This window comes from Emydura macquarii, unplaced genomic scaffold (assembly GCF_026122565.2).
Source record: "Emydura macquarii macquarii isolate MOO-44397 ecotype Brisbane River unplaced genomic scaffold, CSIRO-AGI_Emac_v2 contig_2897, whole genome shotgun sequence".
Taxonomy (NCBI): domain Eukaryota; kingdom Metazoa; phylum Chordata; order Testudines; family Chelidae; genus Emydura; species Emydura macquarii.
Genome location: NW_027133034.1, coordinates 34,841,310 through 34,855,860, shown reverse-complemented (window position 1 = coordinate 34,855,860; position 14,551 = coordinate 34,841,310). Strand labels below are relative to the sequence as shown.

General features: G+C 41.4%; 1 pseudogene; it reads left to right on the top strand.

Annotated features, from left to right (window-relative positions):
• The first annotated feature begins 11,527 nt into the window (after positions 1-11,527).
• LOC137166925 (small nuclear ribonucleoprotein F pseudogene) lies at positions 11,528-11,794 on the top strand (annotated as a pseudogene).
• Positions 11,795-14,551: the final 2,757 nt, after the last annotated feature.

The following is a 14,551-nucleotide window of genomic DNA, read 5'->3' as shown; positions in this document are numbered from 1 at the left end:
CAAGGATCCCTGACTGGAAGCCAGAGTCCTACCCAACTCCCCTCCTCCATTCCAGACATGGGGGAGCTAAGATGAGAAGTGCTACAAGTTACATGAGATGCAGAGATTCCCTGCCCCAACCTCACCTCACCATGCAGGGTCATGCCCAGGGCTAGTTTCCAGGCAGTCCATTGGGGTACAGGGACCTTAGACAGACACTTTTTAATTCCCCAACCACAGTGGTACCCACCACAGTTGTGACTGTTGTAACTTAATCCTCTAAAATCAGACTTCCCGGATGCCAAGAGGGAGGTGAAAAAGTCCACACTGCATTGCCAGTTTTGCCATATCGAAAAAGTATCTTCCAGATCCCAAATCTGGTAATCAGCCTGGCTGTTGGTATCACCTGAGATCAAGCAAGCAGGGGGAGGGTGAGACTGAAACAAGACACTCACAATGGTTACCCCACCCCAGCAGCAAACTGTAGCAACCCACCTTGTACACCACCACCACCAAATGAGCGCCAACCAGCAGGCCCTGGCACAACCCTGGGAAGCTTCACACACACACCCCACAGCCCAATGGCAGCTGTGGTGAGCAGGACAGGCCCCAAAGCCTGATCACAGATACAATGTATAATATCCCAAACACACATGCCCTGCAGCATAGGGATGACTGGGGTGGAGGAAGGGTAGAGAGAAGACAAGCCACCACACATGGAAAGGAAAGGAAAGGAAAGGAAAGGAAAGGAAAGGAAAGCAGAAATATTGAACACTGCATCAGCTGTTCCCCATCAAGATGACTTTCCACCACCCCCATCCCAAACGGTACGTCCACTGCCGTCAGCACCACCAAAGTCCCACCCTGTTTGGCATGATAAGGTTATTTTTAGGGGGGAAAAATCTTGTTAAATTTTGCATTCTTCCCTTCACTGTGTACCTATGAACAGTAAATTAAGCTTTGCAGAAAAGAAATGAGGCCACTGTAGTTTGCTAAACTTTTTTTGTTTTCATGTTATAATTAAAGAAACATCAGCAGGTAAAGATTCCAGTTTTATTTCTCTCTCTCTCTCTCTCTCTCTCTCTCTGAAGACAGCTAGATTTCATGAACCATATGAGAGCAGAAATAATTACTGTACCTTTTATTCCCAACTTAAAAAAAAAAATTAAGTAAAAATCCAAGCTGCACACCAAATTAGCATAGCAGCTGGTGTTTTGCTCTGTAGGACATAGACCGGTGTATGTGTGAAAGTTTGGGGCTAGGGGTGTGTGATGCTGGCAGACCAGGTGCCAGTTCTTGCCAACGCTTTAGACATCAGCCAAGCACTGACAAATTCATTTTTGGAAACCAGTCTGTTTCACCTGTGTGTTAGTAGTATGGTTAAAATGGGTATTGAACTTATAACAATGTGTTCAGTCTTTATGAAATGCTTGTAAATTGCTGCATGCATTAATCTCACTTATAATATCTTTATCACATAATATTTAAGGTTTTGCTTCATGACTGTAAAAAATGTTTGCTCTGAAATTGTGAACCCAGTCAGGAGGGATGGTCTTCTAACCATCAAGAAGGTCCATCAAAACTAAAAGGGCCATTGTGGGACATCACAATACTTGTTAATTTCCCATTCACATCCATGAAGAGGCTATGTGCAAAAGGGCTTATACCATCAGCTTGAATTCTGGAAGAAGGGAATAAAAACAGCTGACAAGAAAATTTTTCTTCACCAACTTTTGCTATTTGGACTCACACAAAGCAGGAGCTACAAAACAGAAGCACAGATCTCCAGGGTCAGTCTGGGTTAGCCCTAAAAGGCATTCAGAGCCGATAGATTACTACAACTCTGTCACCTTTTAAAACCATAGACTAAATAATTTGTGTGTAGATGTTTGCTTGCTTTAACCTTGTAATAACACTCTTATTTTTTTTCCTAGTTAATAAATCTTAAATGTAGTTAGTTTATTACAGGATTGGCTACAAGCATTGTCTCTGGTGAGAGATCTAAGGTACAAATTGACTTGGGATAAATGACTGGTCCCTTGAGACTGGAAGCAACCTGAATCTTTTTGTGATCTGTGGTGTATAGCAACAAACTATCACTAAACCCAGCTTGCCTGAGTGGCAAGATAGACTGGAGTGCCCAAGGGGACTATCTGTGACTCCATGGTAAGATTGTTATAGTGCTTTAGGAGTTCACATTTATTACTGGCTTGATGCAATCTAATTATAGAACATACAATCAGGTTGGGTTCTCTGCCCTGCTTCTTGACAGTCCGCCCTGAGTTTGACACTCCTGGTCATGAACCACTCCAGACAGCATGGCAGGGTGCATTTGGTACATCTCTGTATACACTGAACAGGATCAGAGAGCATACCATTTTTCCTCATAAATTACTAATGGAGTTTTTTTCTTGAGAAGTGTTTGTCAAAAGTGGGACTCAGAATGGTGTTAAAGACCATCTGTGCAAAAAGTCACAAGTTTGGCAATATATGTTTATGCAATATTCATGGTCAGTATGCCTGCCTAAGTATAACAGTTTTAGAAAAAGCATCTTAACTTGCTTGAAAAGTGAGGCCAACTTGGGGCCTAAAAGTGGCCTTTAAATGGGGAAAAAAAGGGTCTGTGCCACTTTGAGCATTTTAATATGATATAGATTAAAACTTTGATGGGTTTTTTGTGTGTGTATTTATTTTTTACATTAGGAACTCAGGGTTTGTCTAGCCTGGAAGACTGTATGATGAGTGGAAAACTAATAAAATGCTGACATCACAAGAATCAAGAGAATGAAAGTTAAGCTACAGGAAGGGAAAGGATTTAGAGTTAGATCTACACTACCACTTACGTTGGGAAAACTTATGTCGCTCAAGGATGTGAAAAAAACATACCTCTGAGTGACATAAGTTGCGCCAGCATACGTACAGCGCTACGTCAGCAGAAGAGCTTATCCCACCAACATAGCTACCGCTGCTTGTGGACATGGGCTGAGGGTTTAGACCAGTCAGTCTCCATTGATTCTATATCAAAATTCAAAATGGTGTTGATCATCCCCAGACACTTATCTGGTTATACTGTTTGAATCACTGTGCGTACTAAACGTATTGATGACAAGCAATCTAACTAGAATACTTAGTTTAAAATAACCATAGAAGTCAAGTTTCTCTGTAGATCCCATGGGATCTATGCAGATCTCTAGTGATCCATTAACTGTAGGAGCTGAAACTCCTGCTTTTTTCCACAGGAGAAGCAAACCCTCACTCAAAGGGAAAACACAAAGGAAACAAATCAAGACTGGATGCCTTCCTGAAAGAAGATACTTTTTAGTCAAACAAGTTACTAGACTTGGTACGGAGTAACTGAGTGAAATTTAATGGGCTGTGTTATGCAGGAGGTCAGATTGTTTGGTCTATGGTCCTTTGTGGCCTTAAAATATATGAAAACACCCAAAGGGGAACTTCATGGCATAGTCACATAATGGATGATGTGATCCAAAGTGATAGTAAAGAAAGCATCAAAGTTTGGAGAGGGCACCCCGTTCTCGGCAGCCTAGCTTTCCGAGTGAGAGGTTTTGGGGGAGATTTTCAAAGACATTGATGGCAGTTATTAGTTATTATTTGCATTACTATAGCACCTAGGAGCCCTAATCGTGGACCAGGATCCCATTGTGCTGGGGTTGTACAAACCCAGAACAAAAAGATAATTCCTGCCCCCAAACGGTTTATAGTCTAAGAGACAACAGATTGGGATACTGACAGACTGGGGAGTACAAGGAAAAATTGAGACAACATTGTCTAAATAGACAAGACAGAAACAAGGTAGGGTAAGGGTATAACACACCAGCAAAGTGAACAATGTAATAGCAGGAAACGGCATGTTAATTCCATGATTTTTATTTATTTATTTAGGACGGGTTTATTTAGGAGGAGATCAGCTAAACAGGAAGGTAGGTGGGGCAGGGAAGGGTAAAAGGGGCAGCTGTTGAATGGAGCTGATGTGAGGAGGCTGAGGGAGAGGGAGGGTTGGAGAGTATAGACTTCTCTCACAGTGCAGAGAAAGTCAGAGAACATTCTACTTTTGACTGGCATTCCTAAAGGTGCCTAACTCCCATTGAAAGTTGATGGAAATTAGGCACTGTGATATATCGAGGGTGGCAGGAGAGTATGCGAAGGGAGATATATCAGCCCTAGGATGATCAGGGCTTTATTCCCTGCAGCCTAACTGAAGTCATGAGGGGGCAATTAGGAGACAGCTGAGGCCAATTAGGAATCAGCTGGTGCTCCATAAAAGGGCTCCACCCCCCCTTTCCCCCCCCCCCCCCCAACACACAGGGCACAAGCTGGAGGAAGCAGAGGTGTTGTGCTGTGTGGATTGGAGCAGTAGCAGATTGAAGTAGTGAAGTGTGGGAGAGTGGAGGAACCCCAAAAAGGAGGTACTGAACCCAGCAAGGGGCAGCAAAGACAGAGGGTCTGAGAGGCCAGAAGGACTGAGGGGGGAAAGTAGCCCAGGGGAAGAGGCTGCAGCTCCAAAATACAGAGCAAGCAGTCTAGAGCTGCTGGTCATAGGGCCCCTGGGCTGGGACCCGGAGGAGTGGGTGGGCCCGGGTCCCTACCCCAGGGAAGATGGGGTGATGGGCACTTTCCTGGCCCCCCAACAGGAGCGAAGCATGCGATCCACTAACGGGGAGCCGGCCATCGGCCACAGCACTCATCTGCCATGTGTGCCTTAGAAAATTTCTCTGTCCCTCAAAGACAAAGACTTGACTTTAGCTATAAAAACATTTTTTTTAAATATATTCATCCTTCAGAAATAATAAAACATGGGTTTATATGACAGGTGAACAAAACTCAAAATGCCCTCAAAACAGCTAGAAAATCTTGAGGTTCATCCATGCAACCTGGAACTCTTAGATAGAAAGGTTCACCCATCCCTACTTCTGAATAATGTTTCTACAACAATGCTGATTAACGTTAGCCCTTCATATGGTGTTTCACTTGCTCTACATAGCTGCTGTAATGTTACACAATTTTCTTCCAGCATAACCTCTAAAGGAAGTTAATAAAGTAGATTTATTAATAACAGTTTATTTTAGAATAATAGGCTAGGAACGATATTTTCCTTTTTTTTAATGTTTAAATGAGTGTTTCTTGGCAGCACAGCAGTGCACAGCAATCAAAGATAAAGTGTCTGCTAATGCTCAGGTATGCACACTAGCACGAAGCACAGTATGTTGCTATATGACACAATAATTCATAATGTTATGGTATAATCAAAAGCCTTTTTATGAATCTCATAACAATTATGGCATAATTCAGCTAAAAAATAGACCGGAAATTCTGTGACACTAAATTACAATATAGAGATGAAAATGGAACACTCATCAAGCTAATAACAGGAAGATGATTGGAAACTCCAAGCACTTTATCAGCTGCCTGCTGTTCTTGGAACAAAGGCCAATAATAAAAGGAACATGACTGCAATAGGAACAGTGTTTCCCCCTGTATTCTAAGTGTAAGATTGCTTTAGGCTTATAATTTCCCTATTTAAAAACATTTCCTGGGGAAAATGAAACAAAAAACTTGGTTTTGCCTTCACACTTTCTAAAAACAATTGTATAGGGTTTTCAAAAAAATTATATAAAAGGCAATCTTAAACACCATTTTCTTAATTCCTTAACATCTGAGTTTAACTGGTCGTAGAATAGTGCATTCAGATAACAGTGATGGGTGTTGTATAAAAACTTAGATATACAGATAGTTTAGACAAAACAAGATTTTTATAAATATCTGGACTTAAAAATGTAAAGAAGAATTGCAGTTTTGTTATTTTTAAGTGTCATTGTCATCTTTTCCTCATGAAAATAGCCCAGAAAACATCACTGATGGCTACATTTACAAACTTGGTGCTGATTTGTTCCATACAGTCACTTATGACTGGCCATTGGGACTTGTGAAAATCCTGCCCACTCAGGTCCCTCGATTTCTGGAAGGACCCTAAATCAGTTTGTGAGTAGGGTGGGGGCGGGGGGAGGGGAAAAGGAAAGGGATTGTTCTGCTCAGACTGCTGATGATGGCCCTGGGGCTGACACATGTTCCTTCGTAGTCAGTTTCCTGCCACTCAGCCACTCTACTGAACAGTCAGCACCACCTCTGCTCACCTGTGTGTGATTTTACCATGTCTGGGTGCGGTAAGAGCAGTAAAGGGTTGAGGAAAGGAGGCACTAAGTGCCATCGTAAAGTGCTTCAGGGTAACATCCAAGGTGTTACCAAGTCAGCTATTCATCGCTTGTCTTGACACGGTGGGGCATAGGTTTTCTTGGAGAATGTGATATGTGATGCTGTCATTTACACTGACTGTGCCAAAGAAAGGGTGACCATATTTCCCTAGGCTGAATATGGGACACTTGGTAAAATTACTTGGTAAAATTACTGGTCATCCACAGCCTGTTTCTCTACTTAATGATGTTCATTCTGGGCTGAAGTCACTCACATGTGGGGGCTGGAGAAGCTGGATCTGGCAACAGACCTATACAAGTATCATGACACAATACACCCACAGTGTGTGTCCTGGTCCAATTTTTAGCTTTCATTTACTCAGTATGAAATTTGTTTATAGAGTAAATTGCTCACAAACAAATACAATATTAAATCAATTTTAAACCTTTTACCCGTTAAATAATTAACATTGTTGTAATTACTATTCACTGCAGCATGAAACAATGGAGAAAAACAAACCCTTCAATTCCTTATGCTGCCCTTTTGCATAAACTGTATAATGGAAAAGTAAAATTGACAATATTAACATTTGTAAACAGACACTCATTTACTGTTCAGATTATCAAATAGGACATGTAATGTTGCTGTTTGTCAACACGATGCAATAATAAAATGTTTTAAAATGTATGTAAAGTTACAGCTCAGTTATTTGTCAGTGGAAGTACAATGTTTTACTGTACATCTGAGTAGTGGTACAGACTAAAAATTACAGCTGGTGGGCTAATTTGCTCTCAAGCAATAATTCAGTGAGTTTAGTCCTTTGTGCAGAGGCTGATTTTTTTGTCCCCAAACACAAATGTATTCATTTCTTTTTTGATGTTTGATGGACAGTTGATGCAGTAGTAGCTTTGGAGAGGCTCCAATGCTGCACTGTAATTTCAATGAGGAGGATTTAATCCCTTCAACCCGATATATCTCTATACGCGGAATACTCAGGCTTTGGCACTAAAGTTGCCCCTTAGGTACCCATCCTGCAAACTGATCCATACAGGCAGACCCTTATGGTCACACAGAGCCCTATTAAAGTCAGTGAGGCTTCACACAGGAGTAGCTTGCAGGATCAGGGCCTTAGTGAATGAAAATCAGTGTAGCAGATTTAGTATGTCTTAATGATAGCAAGACACTTGATATGGTTCTACTTCGCAGTCTCGCAGGAAAACTACAACAACAAAAAGAATCTACTATGAAAGGGGAATAAAATTAGCTACAACAAACCAAATGCTGAGAGTAGTTATAAATGGCAGTGTGGGCTGCAGGTGAGGGAATTTAATGGGCGTTAGGAGATCAGTGTTCTATTCCTGGCTTTACCATTACCCTGCCTTGAGCGGGTCACTTCATCTGTCTTTGTCCCTGTCTCCCCTTTGTCTGTCTTGTCTGTTTAGATTGTAAGTTCTGGAGCAGGGACTATTTCTTACTATGTGTTTGTACAGTGTCTATAACAATGGAGCGCTGATCTGGGGGGCTTTGGACACTACTGCAATACAAATGGTCCGTTGTCAGATTGGAGAGGGAATTATTCTAGACTTGGAGGGGAGAATGCGCTAATCAAATTTAGGGCTGTTATGAAGCCAGGAGGGGCTACAATTCAATTAATACAATATACTCTTGAGAAACTGGAGACAAGACTTAAGTTGATAAAATAAAGATAAACAGCAGATTTTCTCAACCTTATTATGGAGGAGATTATTCTGTCAAGAAGCAAGAACCTGGATAATTCCCACCCCTTCCCCTCCCTCCCCCCGGAACTTCTACAAGATTTCAGACTTTTAGCCCATAAATCTCACCTGCTGAAGATCATCTGTATCATTTCTCCATAGACAGCCATGCTCTACCTTTCCACTCTTTTTTTTCTACTCCCACCCCTTCTTTCAAGCCTCCCCTCCCTTTCTTCTTGCTACTCATTTATTTAACCTTAAGCACAAAAAGAGGCCCTGATCCATGACTGGGCCTATAGGTGTCACAGCAATACAAATAAATAAATAAATAATAAAGCATTCATTTCAATAACCTCACTGAATTGAAAAATGAACACATCCAAACTGATGTTCCATGCCAGGAACTCCACTGAAGCCAATTAAATTATTCTAGGATAAAACTGGTGTAACAGAGAGAATGATCTGATCCAGGGTTTCAGATCTCTTTTACACAGGTTTAACTCCATTGATGATTTGTGTGCAAGTGAGATCAGAATCACGTACTCACCTTGTCTATTTTGTATTAATGACTTTATTTTCTATTTATGTACAGTACATCCTTTGTTCCTTCTGTACGTTGAAGAAAGATTTCATTTGCACTCAGCTTTTGATAATGTACCAGACAAATTTTCCTTTCCTGAAACAAAGGGTGAAATCCTGGCCCTACATGCAATCAATAGGAGTTTTGCTCTTGGCTTCTGTGGAACCAGGATTTCGCCATGGGTGCGTAAGGGGACTTAGTGGAAGTAGTTCAAATAGTGGCCACATTGGCTAGGAAGTACCAAAGAAAGATGTGAGTTTTGTATGGATGATAAGATAAACAAGAGTCAACAATGTGATTTGGCCATAAAAAGGAGCAATAGAATCCAATATGACATTTAACAGAAGAATCATAGGTAACAGGAGTAATTATTTTGCTTTACTAATTAGTACCTAGAGCTCTCTTGAAGCAGAACATTTAGTTTTGGGTACCCCAATTTTAAAAAGACAGACAAATTAGAGAGAATTCAGAAAGCAACAAAACTGATCAAAACTTTAGAAAATAAAAATTGTGAGGAAAAGTTATTCTGGGCACTGGGCATAACCAATCCAAAGGAAAGATGGAGGTAATAGACATTAATCATCAACCTATCCACCAAAAGATGCTATTAAGAAACAAGGGATCAATTTTTCCTTCAGTCAATGAGGACAGAAGTAACGGGAATTAAGATAAATATTGAAAAAGAAACAATGAAAATAGGAACATTTATGTGATGGAGCCAGCTGCCAAAGGAGGCTGTGGAACTGCTGTCAGTGCACATATTCAAGGTTAGTCTTGACACCCATTAATTAAGAAAGGCTTAAGAACAATTAAATTAATCCTGCCACAGAGGGCTGGACTAGATGACCCACTAGATGTCTGTTCCATACCAAAAGGATTCTGTGAACTATTTGAGCAAAAATTAATGACATGCTAGCATTGTTGCACAGAAAGTATTAATATTCATTGCTTATCTGACATTCACAAACTCTCTTTTCAAGTATACAATCAATCTGTCCAGGTGTCTGAAGTATAAAGAACATCTGCAATATAATGTAGAAAAGAAAAAGAAAGTAAACATGGGAAGTGCTAAATGGAAGTTGCACAATATGTGATTCATCTTGCCAGGTCAGCTGTCACTAAGCAGCTTGAGACAGAAGACTTACAGCTCCCAGCAAGAGATGTTATTTCCATCCTTACTGGAAATACGTCATTTGGCAAAATGGAAGAAGAACTCAGAATTGTTTACCATTCAGATGTGCAACTCCTGTACCTTTCTGGACAGCCTTAGAGTTTTCTGCACTGTCATGTACCAAGGCTGTGATACAAAATAGTGTTATCCCTTTTGGCCTGAGCCATTAGTCAATATCCAGGGCCTTGTGGGCTGTTTCCATGAGGAGGACAAATTAATGATAGTCAGAGAGTTTTCTGATGCAATTCTGTTTATTTCCAAAGCATATGCATGACGTCTTGTGTCTCTGAACATGGTAGGATCAAACAAAAGAAGGATCACAATTCCAAGCTTGCCTTTCCAGCCAGAACTCTGCCCAAAACTCTGGTTTTCTCTCCAGGCCAGACTACAAGTGCTTCTCTTGCTGTCTCCTGGGATCTGCTTGCCTTTTTTTTACCCACGTACAGAAAGATAACTACAAGCAAAACAATCCTAGATCCATATGTAGGCATCTAAACAAATGGTATGATTCATAATCACTGAACTTGCAGCAGCTCCCACTTGCTGTCCTCCGTCACCTCCTTTTGAATTGTTTGCTTATTTTATTGGGAGCATGTATGTAGTTAGAAGCTAAGATGTTCCCCTTACTGTGGTAATGATACATGCTTGTGAGGATGAACTGAATGGAGTAACAACAAACACTATAAGAAATGTATAACATGTATGTTAATAGTGAAGGCCCTTCTCTTCAAGTCACACTCTCTCTTCCACATAACAAGAGGGAGCTTACTGTGTTACAATATAGAGTACTCTATGGGGTTCAACAAAAATGTCAGTAAGCAATTTTTTCTGCATTAAATCCTTGGAAGTCTGGCAGGAAAAAAGTGAAAACATTTTATGAACGGGGTATCTTGCTTGAAATATTGTTTATCTGGTTTTAGATGAGTCACAGTCCAGCTGTGTTGAGAACAATAATTTTCATAATCAAATATGGAAACGGTGTTTCTATCCAGCCTTTTCTATCAGGCTGGGTAGTTATACTGTACTTTTCATGGCAGTATGTCAGGCCATGTCTACAATAAGGAAATTTACATGGGTGTAACTGATGTAGTCTCTGGTGGTGTGGACGTCATCCTAACCCTGCTTCAGTTTCCCTTCACACAGGTTATAAACAAATCTAGACAGACCTTTTCATCAAAGGGCACCCCCTTCCAAAGGTCTCATTTATTAACAACAATCAGAAGCATAGGTAGGACCCTTCTCATGGGTTTTTATCATCTCCAGCTCCATCCAACTAGCAGTCTCTAGTTTCCTCTACTCTCCTTTCCTTATGGGGCACTTTCCAGTTCCTTCTCAGGAGTACTCCTTTTCAGTCCTTCCTTAACCAGGAGTCCCCAGCTCTCCTGTTTGGAATGGGACTGTATTACTTAGTCCTTCATTCTCTTCTTAACCAGGAGTCCTCCCCTCCAGAGTGGGTTTTGTTATTAAGATCCTCTGGACCTTTCTAAGCAGAAGTACTCAGTTCTCCTTTCTGGAGCTGAGTTGTGGGTTAGTCAGCTGCAGGGTCTTTGCCATGCCAGCTTCTCCCTCAGCCAGCCTTTTCCTTAATTAGCCATCAGTCTTCAGCAAGCCAGCCTTTCCCTGAGGCTATCTCCTGATGTCTGCCCTGTTATGAGGAAGGAAGTAACCTTTATGTGGTCCCCTTCTCCCTGTTCATTCCCAGTTGGTTGCCCTCTGCAATGCTGCTGGTCCTGGACCCTTAAAGATACAGCAACAGGATTTCCTTCCAAGCACTACTCTTTCCTGCCTTTCTCAGACTGGGGCGGGCTCACGTGTGGTGGCCCGGCGAGTAATTTTTGGTTTTACTGCTGCCTTGTGCTAGGTTGCATTACCATGAGCTTGCTCCTAAACCCCAAGCCCTTCCTGAATGGGCTGACGGGGAAGCCAGTGATGGTGAAGCTGAAATGAGGGATGGAATACAAGGGCTACCTGGTGTCTGTCGATGTCTACATGAACATGCAGCTTGCAAACACAAAAGAATACATAGGTGGTGCATTGTCTGGACACCTTGGTGAAGTTTTGATAAGATGTAATAATGTCCTGTACATCAGAGGTGTTGAAGAAGAAGATGAAGAAGAAGATGGAGGGTTGAGAGAATAAATGTGTATATTTCTGGAAAATAAAGATCAGTTTTTCACACACAAAAAAAACCCCCAAAAACCCTACTCTTTCGCAGGACTGCTTCCTCTCTATGTATATCACCCTTAGGTCCTCATGGTTACATCTATCTATATTTATGTAGATATATAGGACCTTTCAAAACCTTAGGAGGCCATGCCACATAGCTGACCACTAGGCACTGCTGCCCCAAGCGCCAGCCTGCCCCATCACATAGCCCCTAAAGTAGATGTGAGGCACTGGCACAAAGTGAGGGTGACAGTTGTACAGTTTAATCTGGTAACATACCAAAGGAAACTGCACTGATTAAACTTTGCTTTGTACCAGTGCAGCACATCAACATGAGGGGGGGCTGTGCAAATTCCCTAAATGTTGGTCCAGCCTGGGACTCTTGCAAAATGCATTCTTTCCATATGAGTAGCCAACATATAGGCTTGAGCATGTCTGGGTTTCCTTTAGTATGTAGGGGAAGATAATATCAGTTAGGACGGAGGGTGGGAAGACAAGACTAGAGCTGGTTGGAATTTTTCATTTGAAACTTCTTTTAAAGTGAAAGATGACTGCTCTTAGAAAACAATTTTTTCCAACATTTTCAGACTTCTTAATCAAAACAATGAAAACCAAGAAATTGCATGTTCTATTTTTCTGTGTTTTTTCTCCTCCTTCTGGCTCTCTTTTCTCCTTTTCCCTCCATAGGTTTTTTCTCCTTTTTCCCCTTGTAAAAGCAGGAAAGAGGAGGATAAGCAGGAAAGAACAAGATCTGAGAAACTGAAAAAAAAATCTGTTTTCTGTTTTGTTTTTGTTTGTCAAAAATTTAGAAAATTTTCATGAAAATTTTGAGAACATTTAAAAAACAAACAAAAAAAAGTATCCTTTTTTGACCAGGGCCTGTCATTCTTTCTTCCGTGCACCTACCTGTAAAATGGGTAATGTTGACTTGGTCAGCTGGGAGTGGGAATGCCTGCTGAATGTGGGTCTTAGGCTTTCCAGCATCTAATTACCTCTCTTCACTCTTGTGTTTTGCGATAGTGTTGGTGCTGCAGAGCTTTTATGACAATTTAATGTGTAGGGGAAAATATACTTGTCTGACTCCTGGGGATATTGTGAGGCTTAATTAGTGTTTGGAAAGCAGATTCAGACTTTTAAATGAAAGTTTTGATATAAATGTAAAATATTAACTGCATTAATGTTGGATCACAGTGTTAAGAGCAAACTTCAATTTGCCAATAATAAAGACCACTGTGGATGTACAGAACATTTCAGATGCCTGTTTACTATCAGTGCCAATGTAATTGCAGGGCTTATGCCCTTCCTGGTTCTCCAGAGCCTCAGAAAACCCCCATGCGAATAATTCCCCTAAGTGTCAGAAGTGCTGGAAATCGGACAAAAATCATAGCAGGGACAGCTGCCCTAACCAGGTTGGGTTGGCAATGAGCTAAAGGGATCTATTCTAGACCAAATTAAAAGATATTTATGTAATTGTCGTATTTATTTTAGTCCTGACTTCTAAAATAACTCCTAAGACACATTGACTAACGTTTCTAGTGAGAAGAAAAGAACCATGCCTTGCTCGATTATCTCTGTTGTGTTGGCAAAAGCTCAATAAAGAGAAAGAATGGTAAAGGGCTGGGATTGCATTAGAAAACATCCTCTCCGGCCAGCTATCTGGAATTGCTTTGAACTCTCACTCATCATTATTTCATGCGCCGAATCTTCTTTGTGTTTGTGGAAGGGGGGAAAGAAAAACACACGAGACTTGCCTTTAGGATTTTTAATCAAAGCTACCGCTCTCCTGATTGCTGCAATGGATTTTCAAACGCCAAAGCAAGTGGGTAAATTAAAATCCCATGTTCCTGTGGGCTAGGAACAGAGCTGTTTGAAATGTTCTTTAACGAGAAGAGCATGTCCCTATTGTTTCTCTTGCCCTAGCCGAGAAGCTCCAAAAAGATCCTATGTCCAGGAACACCTCGCAACCGGAGACACAGAAAGTGAAATTAACTAAAGAGAGGGAAGGGCTGGGCTAGGTTTGGTTGCTCTCTCTTATCAAGTTTTTTTAAGGACCTGATCCAAAACCCACCGAAGTCCAGGAGGACTTCAATGGGCTTTTAATCAGTCCCTCGGTCGCTAGGCTGAGCAAATGAGGGACCAAGAATTCTCACAGGAAAAGGGGAAAAAAGCTGCTGGCATTATCGGTGTACCTTGCAGTGCATCTGCTCAGTGTTTGCAATGCACAGTCCAGAAAACAAGAGAGCCACATTCAGCTTCTCCGACCCATTCTGTGGCATTTAAAAGGCTATATTCTGGTTGAAAAGGAGATGGGTCCGAAGGAAGCTTTCAGGATTGGATCCTGAGACTACACAGTAGCGTTTATAATCCACCCCTGCCCCAATCATTTAGAGAATTCAAAACAAAATTAGTACAAATTCCCCCCCTCCCCGCGCTAAATGTAGCCACTTATTTACGAGGACAAATTTTCAGCCAGAAGTTCTGCACCGATTCTTTGTTGTTGCTGTTTAAATTCAGTGTTAGCCCAAGAACCGGCCAACAGTACAAATAATAAAACGCCATCAGGCGAGGGAAGGAAAACAGATTGTCCGCTGGCAGCAAAACATCTGGAGAAACCTGGCAGAGGCCTGGGAAGGGGGGAGAAAAACCGGTTGCAATTGCATTGCGTGCTCATGTTATAAAAGGGCTGCTAATGCTCAAATAAATAAGGGGTTTGTTGGAGGCTCGGAGGCT